This window comes from Octopus bimaculoides, chromosome 13 (assembly GCF_001194135.2).
Source record: "Octopus bimaculoides isolate UCB-OBI-ISO-001 chromosome 13, ASM119413v2, whole genome shotgun sequence".
In the NCBI taxonomy this organism is placed as follows: Eukaryota; Metazoa; Mollusca; class Cephalopoda; order Octopoda; family Octopodidae; genus Octopus; species Octopus bimaculoides.
Window position 1 is genome coordinate 20982611 of NC_068993.1, and position 12339 is coordinate 20994949.

A 12339-nucleotide genomic window follows, 5' to 3' on the forward strand; every position below is an offset into this window, starting at 1 on the left:
CGTTACACATACATGTACGTAACCCCGCCACACTCCCATGGTTTTTCTTTCTTTACTATCATACATACATATATACATTCATACATACATAACTATATGCATGAGAATACATACATGAAACAAAACATACAAATCTGCACATGCACTGGCTCCAAATACCGTACAAAACTGAATAATGGTATGCATACATACATACATACATACATACATACATACATACATACATACATACGTACGTACGTACATACATACATACATAAACTGACTCCAAATCTCCACATATACACAAATACATGCAGAAATGCCCTATTGATGTGGAAATTCTAGTGGAGGAGTCTTGGATCTAGGTTAGAAATCGGTTCTTTTTCTATTGCCAAGAAACCTTAATAATGGCATACATACAACATACAGGGTTGCTAGATGAATTCTTTGTTTTTTTCTCCACTTATTTTAATCCCATTGCCAGTTTTCACAGACGAGACAATAATATATTCTCCTTCATTGATCACGATGTCTTACCAACATTCCATTAGCTTGTCAATGCCTTGACGGTAAAAATCACTTGGATTTTACTTGAAAAATGAAGCGACCCACATTTTCAGCTCCACGTTCTTTTTTAACGAAACACCTCACATGCTGTTGGAGATTGCCCGTTAAAAATGGTGATAATCTGATGGCGCCTAGCCAGAAGGTACGGTAGAACTTCGCAACTCTGTTCTTGAGCAGTATTTTTTAATAAAATTAGCAACGTAGGGTGGGCGTTGTCGATTTGGAGGAAGCATACTGTTACACCTGTTGGGTAAATTCAGTTGGATTACCTTACTGGGCGTATAACCCTGCATTGACTTGTAGTTGTTTTCAAGTATTTCGAAGAGGATTATCCCTTCTCAATCTCACCAAGTGCAGATCATTGTCTTGCGTCAATACAGCTCCGGCTTGGATCGAAATGTTGCTCGCTTGTTTTACGATTGCTTTTATTATTATCATCATATATATATATATATATACGACAGGCTTATTTTAGTTTCCGTCAACCAAATCCACTCACAATGCTTTGGTCGGCCCATGGCTATAGTAGAAGATATTTGCCGAAAGTACCACCTGGGGTCGATTTATTCGACTATTAATTCTTCAAGGCAGTGGCCCAGGGTGCCCACAGTCTAATGACTGAAATAAGTAAAATATAATATAGCGGGATGATCCTTCAAAACTTCCATGCTTCCTGAAATCCGCCAACAGTACACCAGATGGCTTCTTTTTTCTTAGTTGTAGTTGTAGCACTGTATGCTACAATTTCTTATACACACACACACGCACGCACGCACACACACACACACACACACACACACACATGTACGTCCACCCTCTATTTAGAAATCGGAGGTAGGTACCAAAGATGTCTCTTCACAATGTCGTACAAATTCTCGATTGCACCTTATGAGTCTGGAAGATAGCATCCACATCATCAGCAGATGACCAAAATTACCTGCAAAGTACTATAATCTCAAGAGACACAGCATTGTTTCTAAATCAATTCACAATACTATCTGAAGGAAATATTTCCTGGTTTTTTTACAAAATGTACTCCTGTACGAGGATCTATCGATATTTTCAAAAGTGCGGAATAGTTGGGCTAATATACCCAACCGCTCCATTATACTATATCGCTACATTAATTCTCACATACAAATCTTTGGAATTATATAGTCTGTAACTAAGGAACTTGGTTAAGTTGTTGCACAAGAACGCCATTTCGCATATTCGGTCTTTTTTGCTGAATAGCTTCGTTGAGTCGGTGCAGTTGTTGAACATGCAGTATTGAGTGTTTGATTGCACTCTAGCAGTTCGCAATGATTTAAACCTTCCCAGTCCCATCATACACACAACATGGTCTATCGAGGATGAAGGTCTTGTTTTGCTCGCGGTTTCGCTTGTTTGTTGGAACTGAGCTATTCTTTTCGCAACTTCATTTTTCCTCACCAGTGACTATGTGGTAAAGAAAACACTATTTGTGACCATGTGTTGAGCAGTGTCAAACGAGCCAACTGGCGCCGATTGTGGAGCATTGATTTTTGTTGTTTTCGCTCATTGAATGAAGGTGTTTCACCACAGCTTTTTTTTTATCACAGTCTATCTGCTCCGCCAATTCTCTGGTCGTTTGACGTAGATTTTCGTGAAGAAGTTGATTCAATCGCTCTTCATCGAACTCAATTGGTCGATCGGTGTGTGATCCATCCTTGAGGTAAAAAATTCCCATTTTCAACCGCGAAAACGAACGGCGGGCGGTACTTTGAGACATTGCTCCTTCTCCATACACAGCACAAATCTCACGAGCAGCTTTGGCGGCCTTAACACCTCGATTAAATGCAAAAAATAAATGATGTCGAAAATACTCAGTTTTGTCCACTTGAAATTCCATTTTAATGATCTAAAAATACACAAAAATCAATAAAATTAAAAAAAAATCAAAACACACTACAGCAAAAAGTTCTCTTTTAAATAACATAACATTTTGCCTATGAGTTTTATTTCCGCGTGCATTCTTTAATTTGAAAAAAAAACAAAAAAACCGCTAATGAATTATTCCTCAACTCAATGGATAGTTCTCAATTTCTTTATAAGAAATATTGATTTCGAAATTTGGCACAAGGCCAGCGATTGTGAGGTAGGAGATCAGCCGATAATATCGACCTCAGTGATCAACTGGTACTTATTTTATCGACCCCGAAAGGATGAAAGGCAAAGTCGACCCCGCCGGGATTTGAACTCAAATGTAAAGACGGAAGAAATGTTGCTCAGCATTTTGCCCGCTGGGCTAACCTTTATAAGGAATATTACTACGAGAAGGCAGAGTCGTTACCGCGTCGAACAAAATGCTTGGCATTTCTTCTGATTTAACATTTTAAGTTCAAATGCCACCGAGGTCAACTTTGCCATTCATCCTTTCGGGGTCTATAAAATTAAGTACCAGTCGAGACTGGGGTAGATATAATCAATAAGTCATTGCTCCACCCAAATTTCAGTGCTTGTACCTATTGTAGAAAGAATTATAACAACTGCTTGCTTTGGTAAACTGTGCAAATTTACAACCACTACCTGAAGTTAAATTAGCTCTTCTTTATTGTGGAACCGTTTTACATTTTTTGCTGGCACTCCGTCGTTTACGACGTCGAGGGTTCCAGTTGATCCGATCAACGGAACAGCCTGCTCGTGAAATTAACGTTCAAGTAGCTGAGCACTCCACAGAAACGTGTACCGTTAACATAGTTCTCGGGGATATTCAGCGTGACACAGTGTGACAAGGCTGACCCTTTGAATTACAGGCACAACAGAAACAGGAAGTAAGAGTGAGAGAAAGTTGTGGTGGAAGAGTACAGCAGGGTTCACCACCATCTCCTGCCGGAGCCTCGTGGAGCTTTAGGTGTTTTCGCTCAATAAACACCCACAGCGCCCGGTCTGGGAATCAAAACCGTGATCCTATGACTGCGAGTCCGCTGCCCTAACCACTGGGCCATTGCGCCTCCACCGTTTTACATTATACCAGCACATTACACCACCGTTCAGTTTTAAATCTGTACAAATTATAGCATTAAGTTATATGCACCATGGAGACACCGAAATATAAAACTGATATTACATATGCTGTATTCAATGTATAAATGGCACCAACCACACACCTTTTCATATAAATATAAATAATAACTAATTATATTTTTGTACAACATCAACAAATTATTCATTTCTCTTTTAAATCTTCTTTTACAGAGTAACGCGATTCCATAATGAACGCCTTGAACACCTTCAGTTTGGTAACTTTTATATTCATCTACTCTCTTTCGGTGTATATTACTGAAGCTGTACCACTGAATGAAGAACGTATGGAAGCGCCCCGTATGGGCAAGGATACCAAGACTTCCATTTTGAGTGAGTATATATGCATGTATATGAGCATAAATGTATGTACGTATGTATGTATGTATGTATGTATGTATGTATGTATGTATGCATGTACGCATATATGAATGTATGCATCTATGTATTATGTATGCTTTCGTGCATGCATTAATATATATGTATGTATGTATGTATGTGTATGCGTGTGCGTGCGTGAGTGCAAAATTTCGCACAGGCATTGCTGCTTAATTTTTAACTTTGCTTTTTATTTTCTCGCTACTAGTGTCACAAGTTCACGACTGGACGGCCACCACACACACACACACACGCACACACACACACACACACACACACACACACACACACACACACACACACACACACACACACACACACACACACACACACACACGCATAGAGAGAGAATGAATTAGAAGCTCAATGTACGTGTTTTACTTGTTCGACGGTATGCTGCAGAGTCCGTATGCGAGTTTATCCTGTCCCAGTAGTTTTCTCCTTAAACAGCTAATTAAGAAAGCTGCTAGTTGAACTCCTGAATGAGGTTTCTGCAGTGGTTTTTGTGTTTGGTGTAACAGAGGCCATCTATGCAGGTATAGTAAAGGCATATATCTCTAGGAAATCGACTAGAGCTCTCCAGTTCAGTGTGTGGGTTTGTATTCAAGCTGCCTTGTACCACTCGAGTCTATTAAAGAGTTTTTGCTCATCTGGATTTCAGAGCTCGTGATCAAGCTCGAATAACGTATACTTTGTGTATTGCGTTTAATAAACTGCCAAACTGCGTTTTCTCTGCTAGTCTATCGTATGCGATTATTTTTCTATTTGCCTCTTCAAATCGGCTGCTCATTCTCTAGTTTGTTATCTATTGCTATAGTTTTCAATCTGACGAATTATCCCCTAATATTCCTCTAGAATTATATCCACCAATCATTTGTCATAACCTGGATCAGTCATTTTCGGTTTATTGTTTTACTAACCAAGTCCTTGAAAACTCTCTGTACCGAGAAAAAATTTAGCTTCTTTAGTATCGAGAAAGAATTTAGATCCGAGAGAGAGTAAAAGTTTTCAAAAAATTTTGTGAAATATTAAAATCCAAAGCAGAAACACGATGAAGTCGTACTAAGTCAATGTCTTACTCTGTAAAGCAAAGAAGAATGGTAGAGAAAGGAGAGAAGAATATATTAGAAAAAAATTGTGGATATATTTTTGAAGAGAATAGCATGGTGAACAATGGCAACCGTTCCTACAACTAAATTCTTCACATGGGATGCCATGGAGGAATTAGAGGTAGAAACGGTTGTGTGTGTTTGTGTATGTATGAGTTTTATGGACCTATGTATGCCTGTGTATGAGTGTGTAAGTAATAAGAGGTGTAAGACTTTGTGTGCTAATGTGTGTGAATGTAGTGAATGTGTGTGTGTGTGTGTGTGTGTGTGTGTGTTAAGTAGTGGATAGTGAATGAGGGACAATGAGAGACATTTTGGATATATTCACGATTCGGTAATCTTCCATCTCGCATTATCAAGCTTTACGTCTTTTTCTATCCGACTCTACGACCTCTCGTAACGTTCCTGGACACCCTCACTATTTCTTCAGACGCAACTGCACCTCTATGACATTCTAATTCACTGTTCTTCAATACTTTGTCACATCCACCTTGGAATATATTTAACATCTGTCCATTTGTTAAGGTTATCGCTTTCCGATACGGTCTCAGGTAGTTTTCAATGTCATTTACCTGCATCCCCGAAAGCGTATATTTTATCAAGGTTCGTCTTCGTCTCTGTGGGTCATTATGAATAGGATAAGCCGATCGGACGTTAGTCGATTGTGTTAAGGATCATTTGTTGGGTGTTTAACGAAATGGCAATGGGTCACTAAAAACTATGCCCAGACATTTCATTTCTTTAGGTCACTACATCATTTTACTTGTGGTTTCTAACAGCACTTCAATCTAGTGCTTCCCAACTCCTTCGTGAACAACAGCTAAATTTTCACCTAGGACAAGCCTCGCAACAAGGTATCATTAGTTTTCATCTAATTCCAAGCACAAAGAAATGTCTTCTGATGCACTACTCACCGGTTCATTTCCAATTATCCACTCCAGGTACACGCATCTTGTTTTTATATATAAATGATTTTGCCTTCCATCTGTTAGGGTTACAATTTACTGTGTCAAGATCACATACAACACACAATTACGCTGTATCATGGCTATAAGGCACTTATACACCATTAGGCTATTATGCCAGTGACGCTCACTCGCGAACAGTATCTCCACTTCCTCTTTTCTTCTCCATGAATAATATCTACTCTTTTATATTCACTCACACATACTCACACGTGTGGATACACAAACATTTACGCATATATTTACATACATCTCACACGCATACGCACACATAACCTCTCATGTATTTAATTACTCATTTTTACAGAGACATACACATGCACCCATACTCACACATATTCATACACTACTTAAAATCGAAAAATGCGCCAGGCTGACCAACAGCCTGAGGAAAGCAAACAACTGGGTCAAGGCTCTCGCCAGAGGTTTTGTGGGCGAATGATCTAACGGAACAACTCTCAGTCTCTGAGGAGAATAGGACCAAAACCCTAAAGACAATTACAGAGATAGTGGAGAGACGCAAAAACGCAATTACTTATGGATTAACTTGTATGAACCAAGCACCTGTTTTTCTCTGGCTAGGCAAAGGAAGCTTGGCAAAGGAAGGTCACCGGGAAGATCATGATGATCATGTCTTTCGACAGCAAGGATATCGTCCACATCCACTGAGTATCTTCTGGCCAGACGGTCAACAAAGAGTACTTTGTGGAGATTTCGGGTGAGTTCAAAAAGAGATTTCATCGTAAAAAGCCAGAGCATCTGCACTTGGACAATGCGCCAGTCCACAGTTACATCCTGATAAACAACAACTTGACAGAAATTGGCTTCAAAACAGTCCCCCCACCCTCCTTACAGTTCAAACTTTGATCCTTGTGACTTTTGGTTGTTTCCCAAAGTGAAGGAAAACTTCAGACTTCAGGGGCATCCGTTTTCAAGATGAAGGAGGCTGTAACAAGTGTCCTGGACACCTTCACTTTGGATGACTTCCATGGGGCCTTATGCAGTGGCTGGAGCGCTACAAATAATTCATTGAAATCAGAAGGCCCTACTTTGAAGGAAATTTGAATCTTCTACTTATTTGAAATTAATAAAGATCGCCCCTGAAAAAGTATCAAAACTTCTGGAATACACATTGTATGTCTATATTTTACATTTCTTTAGTGACAGAGGCTGTATTAATACCGTGAGATAATATTTATCTCCACTTAAATGTGGTTGTTCTGTTAGAAAAATAAATCTATACTGCGATAGTTACCACGAGAGAAACTCACATATTGGTTTTTGGTTCAAAATGCACTCTTGTTTATATCGCTAGCAGGTAGATGATTCCCCGTTACCCTCAGCGCTGAGACCAATCAGATCACGGGATTTCGAACTTCCTTGGTCTTGTCAATGATGGACGTTCGACCACTAGAGATAGCAGCGATTCATCTTCGCCAGCGATATATAGATTTACAGTGCCAGAAAAGGCGATGGAATGACGATGGCCCATATGAGTTTGTTCTACCAAAACAACCACGTTTAAGTGGGGATAAATATCACCTCCCGGTATTAATATCACCTCTGTCACAAATAATTGTTTTTGATAAGCTCGCGGGCTAATTGCGACACCAGTGCCTGTCCTGGCGCTGTTTTTCTATATATCGCTGGCGGGAAGATGAGTCGCTGCAATCTCTAGCAGTCGAACGTCCAACATTGATATGACCGGGAAAGGTCGAAATCACGTGATCTAGTAGTCTCGGCGCTGGGGATAGTAGTGATAGAAGCAAGAGTGCATTTGCACCAAAAGGCAGTAAGTGAGTTTCACTTGTGGCAACTACAGCAGTATAGTTTGGTCTAACAGAACAACTATCTTTAAGTGGGGATAAATATTGCCTCCAAGCAGGAGAAGAAACACACCATTGTCATATGTAGAAAATCAGAACATAAGCAGTCTGTAATACATATATACCTACATACATACATGCATATACACGCGTATGTATGTATGTATGTATGTATGTATGTATGTATGTATGTATGTATGTATGTATGTATGCATGTATGTATGTATGTATGTATTATGTATGTGTGTGTGTGTGTGTGTGTATGTATGTATGTATGTATGTATGTATGTATGTATTAACTTTCAAAGCCAAATAACTTTGATCTGCCAAACTAAACAAAATACCACCAGACACGGTATTAAAAGCTATTATGCAGAACATAAACGACGTTCAAAAAGTAAGCAGAACCGAAAAAACGAAGAAAGTGCCATCATGGGTTTTGAAGACAGTGGAAAAGATAACTAATTTACGGAAGACCATCAGCCATGTGATGATGCTTATTGCGTACAAACAAACAAATTACTATACGTCTCACCAGCAAAAGTGAAGGAGTTAGAAGTGATGTTTGGGGACAATAAAAAGAGGACTCTCACTTGCAAACCCTCAAGCAGGAGCTTAAAAGCTGTCAGTGAGAAACTCTGACATCAGAAGAGAATAACGGAGAGAAAAACAATAAACAAAATATTCAACCGGATCCAGGTAACAATGTACAGAGACACGAGAGAAGACGCATTGAATATCATAGAAGTTCTTTCACGAGAAGACATAGACTCCTTTTGGAGGGAAATTTGGAACGAAGAGATGGAGTTTAACCAAGATGTTCTGTGGATGCAAGAAATTCGAAGAAGTTATTGTCTCTACATTACACCAAAGACATACAACATTGATGGTGATACCCCAATGAACGTAATCCAGAAACTTCAGTATGGAAAAGCACCTGGAAGAGACTTGATTGTTGGATATAGTTACACAAGAAGCTAACCTTCTACCGACCATATCTTATTAACCTGTACCAGCAAGCTCTCAATGGGAATAGCTGCATACCAGAATGGGTAACTCTGGCAGAGACAAAACTGATCCTCAAATGCAGAACTACCCACATGGCGAAAAACTACCAGCCAATTGCATGTCAGAACTTAATGTATAAAATATATACAGCACGTTTAAATCTCTTCCTTCAAAACCATTGTGAAAGTGATAACACCATCACTGCAGAAGAAGCTTCTGGGCAGAAGGGAGTCTGGGGATATGCCGAGCAATTGTTAAGAAACAAAACTGTAACGTCAGAGGTGCGGGAACATAGAAGGAATTTGGTCTCAATATAGCTGGACTACAAGAAAGCCTTTGAATCTGCCCCCACTCATGGATGCAAGAAGCCCTTCGACTTGCTAAAGTTCCAGTGAGTATAGTCAAAGCCTGACTTCATCGTGGGCCACCATCTTGACATTAAACACAAATAGTGATTGTATTGTCACTGATAGAATACAATATCGCAGGGGCATATTCCAAGGAGACAGCCTCTCTGTGATGTTTATATTTTCTGTAAACCCCTTGCTATTCATGTTAAGAAAGTCTGAAGGATATCTCACTGGTTAACAAGGAAGTAGAAATACCAAAATTACACACTGTTTCTTTATGGATGACTTAAAACTATATGCCAAGAACATGCATGAAATGGAAAAGAATCTTGACCTCGTTACAACATTCTCAAAGGATATAAGGTTGGAGTTTGGTCAAGATAAATGTTGCTATATGGTTGTGAAAAGGGAAAACTGTAAATCAGACTAGCAACATCTCCGTCAATGACTTAACTTTTTCCCCTACATCTGATGAGGAATGCTACAGGTATCTTGGGGTGAATGAAAGCATATCTTACAATGGCACCTGTAACAAAATACGTGTCACTAAAGAATATTACGTCCCAATAAAGAAGACTTGGACCTCAGAACTCTATGAATTCAATAAAACAGTGGTCCACAATATGTTTGCAGTGCCAGTACTTATACCAGCATTTGGACTGTTTGATTTGGCGCCTGATGAGATCCGAGCCATTGATGTGAAAACCCGGAAGATACTAACTAGCACATATAATTTCCACATCACAAGTGATGTAGACCGCCACTACCTAAAACGAAAACAAAGGGGCAAAGGCTTAACATAGAACGGGACTACCTTTGAATGTCATATCATATCCCTCCGAAAACACCTTTTAACCACCAAGTGATGAAGCGCATCCCTTGTCCAAGATTGCATACATGAGACTGATAACAACATACGAATTGGAAAGCAGCTCCTTGTCTGATAACCTTAAATACATACCCAAAGAAGTCACACGACTCTACCGCAATGTATCATCAGATGAAAGGATAAGCCTATATGAGCAGAAGACTATGCATGGATATGTTAGTAGAAAACTCCGAGATGATAGTAACGTTGATCATCAAAGCAGTCTATCATGGACCAAGAACTGGATCACTGACTCACAATTTGAAGGGTATGCGTTTGAAATCCAGGAACAGGGAATATCAAGCACATACCTGATGCACAAAAGGGACAGAAACGCAGAAAAAGCTGCACATGTGATAACTGACACAGACGTTTTGAAGTTAACACTGAAGGTATCACTCATCATAAGCAGTTGCCCAAAAATATCATCACGGTGTTATCTACCTATGAGACATGATGCTGTAACTAGAACACTGTATAATGAGATCCGTCGGAAGGATAACTCCAAGGCCAAAGAAATAAGAACTCACAGTATTGTAGAAACCGTAGCCACTCTAAGGATTGTCCCAGTGGAAACCTCGATAAAATATAAACATAATCGACTTGGTATAATGATTCGGGATAGAGAAGAGAAACTGTGTTCAGCTTTGGAAATCAGCTGCCCAGTATTTGTTAACATAAAGCTAAAGGTCAGGGAAAAAGAAAATGCCTACGCTGAACTACGGAGAAATCTACAGTTACTCTATCCATATTAAAAGTTCAGGTAACTATTGGGGCACTGAGATATGTAACCCATTGCCTAAGTACCAATCTTGAGAAATTGGGCTTTTCAAAATCAGAAAGAAGAAAGCTGATTCGAAGACTACAGATCCAGGCCAGCACTGGAACTAAAAATCTGTAAAACTTTCCAGACGTTTATCATTTAAGTATATACAAGCATGTCTAGACATGCAACTATATGCATGAGAATACATACACAAAACAAAACATACAAATCTGCACACATCTATCTATCTATCTATCTATCTATCTATCTATCTATCTATCTATCTATCTATCTATCTGTCTATCTATCTATCTATCTATCTATCTATCTATCTATCTATCTATCTATCAGTAAGGTTCAGCTGAATTAGGTACTTACATTGAGGCATTTCGAATGTCCTTTATTTTGAAGTTCATGAATTCATCTGACGAAAACTGTTTCTTTACAATGATCAATGTTACTATCATCTCGGAGCTTTTTACTAACATATCCCTGCATAGTCTTCTCCTCATATAGCTCATCCTTTCATCTGATGTTATCACTTTCTCTCCATATAAATGTAAAGTCATAAATGACAGAGGAATAGTTCATTGAAATTTTGTTCAACAATTAGAAAGTTCAAATATCACGACAAATTGTTTTGTAACTTAAAAACATGTAAATAATTTATATTATATTTAATAATAAGTATATTACTTACATGTCTGCATTAATGCAAAATGCAAAAATTTTTTCAAAATAATGCAGAATTTAAGCTACGTCCTCAGGTAAAAGAAATTTGAATTTAGCAAAGAATTTCTTTCACCCAAGGACGTAGCTTAAATTCGGCATTATTTTGAAAGATTTTTTGCATTTTGCAAAAAATGCAGACATGTAAATAATTTATTTAATGCAGACATGTAAATAATTTATTTATTATTAAATATAAGAATACAAATTATTTACATATTTTTATGTCACGAAAAATTTTGTCGTGATATTAGAATCTTCTTATTGTTAAATAAAATTTCATCAAACCATTTCTCTGTCATTTATGACTTTATACAACTTATCCCTTTATCTTGTGTCGTACTGTATATTCTATATGCTTTGTCGAATGATACATTAAGGAGCTTCCTTTTATGAGAACTACCGGATTACTGGAATCCATATTTCTTTTATCTGTTACTTGTTCCAGTCATTAAACTGCGGTCAAGGAACACTGCATTGAAGAATTTTTAGCCGAATTAACTGATTCCGGGACTTATTTTCTTAGAACCTGGTACTTGTTTTATTAGTTCTTTTGTCAAACCGTTAAGTTACGGGAACATAAACACACCAACACCGGTTGTCAAGTGGTGATGGAAGTGCGTGTGTGTGTGTGTGTGTGTGTGTATACACACACACACACTCACACACACACACTCACACACACACACTCACACACACACACTCACACACACACACTCACACACACACACTCACACACACACACTCAC

General features: G+C 38.6%; 1 long non-coding RNA gene across 1 annotated transcript in view; it reads left to right on the forward strand.

Annotated features, from left to right (window-relative positions):
• Positions 1-12339, forward strand: part of LOC106880488 (uncharacterized) — a 45321-nt gene that overhangs the window by 30959 nt on the left and 2023 nt on the right. Inside the window, exon 3 of the long non-coding RNA XR_008265417.1 lies at positions 3766-3924. This is a non-coding gene — a long non-coding RNA (uncharacterized LOC106880488). The remainder of the gene's footprint in view (positions 1-3765; positions 3925-12339) is intronic.